The 3,300-nt window shown below is 36.4% G+C and overlaps 1 long non-coding RNA gene across 1 annotated transcript; it reads left to right on the forward strand.

The window, feature by feature from the left end:
* Window positions 1–664: 664 nt before the first annotated feature.
* Window positions 665–3,001, forward strand: LOC118246232 (uncharacterized). The gene is made up of 3 exons (XR_004778123.2): window positions 665–757; window positions 2,351–2,435; window positions 2,862–3,001. It is a non-coding gene; the product is annotated as an uncharacterized LOC118246232 (long non-coding RNA).
* The last annotated feature ends 299 nt before the right edge of the window (window positions 3,002–3,300 follow it).

Consider the following 3,300-nt stretch of genomic DNA (forward strand, 5'->3'; position numbering starts at 1 on the left):
TAAAGCTGACATACAGCATATAATAAAATAAATAAATAAATAAAATAAAATAAAATAACCTTTTGTTTTGTTTTGTTTTGTTTCTCTCAAAATGTCAGGGTCTTGTTTGACAGAAAATACCTTTAAGTATACCAGTAATATCTGCCTTCAAGGCAATTGAAAAAAAAGATTCGAAAAACCTCATTCCTAACACTTGTTATTGTCAATAATGAGAACCCAGTTTGGTCCCATTTTGAAGAAAATGTCATTTAGGTATGCTTTAACAAATCTTATTAAAGAAGACAATGCTTCAAAAATTGAAAAGATTTATCATAACTGAGAAGGAAAAACAAAACCATAAAACCTTTAATCAAATACACTGCCATTTTAACAGATTGAATTAATATATCAAATCATGACTCATTCTGAAATGAACTGATGACTTTTAGTTACTAGCCTCAAATGGGTAAGGATGTGTCTGCTGTTGCCAGGTGGTGAGACTCTAGACAGTATGGTTCATCTTCTCTTTGGTAAAGATCTGTTAGGGGTCTGGAAAGGAGCATGAAGAAATTGAATGGAGAAAGAGAATAGGAAGAGAAAGAAAGAGGGGAAAAATCAGTCTGCAGAATAGATGAAGACTGAGCATTTCCTCATGCCTGCTATGCTCTCTGTTTTTCTATATCAAGAAGAGTACAACCCTGTTACAAGAATGCCCTTCTGGAGTCACCTTAAGAAAAAAATAAAAAAATAAAAAAAATCAGTAGCTGGAATAAAAGAGGTGAGTATTGACAAAACTTCGGTTTACTGAATAAAAGGTATGGGTTATGACAGTAGCAAATAGAATGATCTTAACCAAAAACATAAAATTGCTGTATGTGTTCCAGCTTTTATACATTTTAAATGACACAGAAATATATGAGTAATACCTTTGTGATGCTTAAGTTCTCTGGTATTTCTGTGCTTCCACTGAATGGTCTTTATGATACAATAACTACTACTCCTCGGTCTTGTTTTAAGGAAAATGTTATATGTATGCATGTATACCCGTATAGGAAAGGAAAGTAGTGCATTTTTGTTCAGATAGCGTAATTCTTATTTAATAAGCAAGTGTCTAATTCTTATCACTTCATGGTATCCACTTTTTGAACAAAATGTTTTGTTCCAATTTCTTTGTGTTCTGGAACCTTGAGTTTTCGTTTCCCGGAAGCTACAAATGTTCAAACTGACAATTCAAGTTAGGCAGTCTTGGATTTTTGTTTGTTTGATCGTTTTTTACTTTCAATACTATTTGAATAGGAATTACATCAAGTAGAATATAAACAAGTAGCAAAGAAGTGCAAAATTGCCTCTATCGTGTTTCAGACTTGAAAGGGAACCATCCTCAGTCACAGGGATGATGGCTGTAAACACGCAACAGAATGAAACATTATTTAAAATCTTGTAGAACTGAAGTCTGCAAAGGACTTAGGGGTTGCCTGCATGCAAGGCACTATGTAGTACTGCTCATATGAGTCCCTTAACACTTCCATCTGTAAAACTCCACTCAATCTTACAAACATGTAACTATCATCACCCCTATCTATATGGATTTGAACATCCACTCTGACTTCATGGCACAGCAAGGATTAGGTTGTAAGGTTTTGTTGTACTGCATTGCTGGAAAGTCTCCAGCTAAGTGTTAAAAAAGGTGCTGGGTTATTTACCAGGAGGGAAACTGTGAACACCTTGTGTATGTGACATTCTGCTACTGTTGGTGTTGATGATAAGACCCTAGCTGACTGAAATAAGGCTAGATTTCACCTATCCTGCACTTCATTTTCAATGAGAATCAGTACAGAAAACTTTTAACAAGAGTAACAAGTAAGACCTTGAGGGTCCTATGGAGACCTGCAAAGCCACTTTTTCTGTTGGCTTCTCTACAGTTTCTAGGACTATACTACTTCATCTAGAGACCCTTCTGAACCTTGCCTGCAAAGAGGGGAAGAAAGGCAGGGGGGTGAGGAGAGCCATTACACTTGGGTTTGATCGGTTTGTTTTATTTTTTTGTTTGTTTTATTTTGTTTTCTTTAAACTTTTTCTCTTACGCTACTTAGGTGGTGGTGAGTCATGGTTCTGTGTATTGCTTTTTTGAAAAAGCTGTTTTTTAAAGGATGAACCTCCTGCAGTTTTTAGGTCTCATGTAGGAAAATTTGATTTCTTTTGGTATCCTTGGAGCGTGTACAACATTAGTAACCATACAGCCCTTCTGAACCATCTAAGACTTCGTTTTTTTTGTTGTTGTTATCTAAGAATAGTGACATCTTGAATTGAACAATTTTTCTTGAAATTCTCTTTAGAGGCTTAGTTTTATTTCCTATTTTTCTCTAAACAGCAGGACAATGTGCCTTGTAGTGCCAGTCCACGTGGTCTGTCCTCAGGAAGCAGCAGCAGGAGAGGAGAGTGAAGCTTTGCATTAGGTTTGTCCTCACCTGAGAAAACTCAGTCTCTGGTCCTTCCTCATAATGTGATAGTGATATGCTGCATAAAGTAGCTTTGGTAGATTAAGGTATATATTGTCCTCACAATACACGTCAAACAATATTTTATCTGTAATGCAGGAAGACTTACTGAGATCATTTCCTCACTGCAATGGTTTGTTAAGGTCAAAAGTAAGCAGACACCTAAACCATCTGTGTTCTCTTTATTTCTCTCAACTTTCATGCAACCTTGATTCCTTTTTTTTTCTTTTTTTTTACTCCCCCCCCCCCCCTTTCAATACTTCACACTAAGTTTTCACATCACTCGAATTTTCTTCCCACTTGTTCACTTGGTCTGCCATGCATCTGCAAATTCCTCCTCCGCCCTTTTCTTTTCTTCTAATGCAATTTTTCTTGTCTCTGCAGGGCTCTCAGAATGAACCTGAGAGGCTGATTAATGGGAGGGAAGGTTGTCTTCTCTGAGAGCAAAGCCTTTTGCTGGCTAGGCTCCAGAGAATTCTCCTAAACGAATGAGGAAAAGCTCATTTGTAGGTGACCTGAAACCTGTACAGGAAATAGAGGTTAGATTTCTTGCCTCAATAGCTAAATAACTTATAATAACTTTAGTGGGTTTTAGGTTAGTCCTTAGTCTGCATTTAGCACATTTAATAGAACCAGAAAGGTCTCATAAACCAAATCAGAAATAAATTCTGATAAGATCTCTGCAATAACTGTGATTGCCCATTTCAAATAGTGTGCAACCATCTTTTTTTTTTTTCATTGTTCATTTAGTTTTGTGAAATCTCTCTGCCACAATGCCCTGCACCAAGTAAATGCAGTGATGGTCTCCCAAGAAAGAACATTA

Source organism: Cygnus atratus, chromosome 3 (genome assembly GCF_013377495.2).
Source record: "Cygnus atratus isolate AKBS03 ecotype Queensland, Australia chromosome 3, CAtr_DNAZoo_HiC_assembly, whole genome shotgun sequence".
In the NCBI taxonomy this organism is placed as follows: domain Eukaryota; kingdom Metazoa; phylum Chordata; class Aves; order Anseriformes; family Anatidae; genus Cygnus; species Cygnus atratus.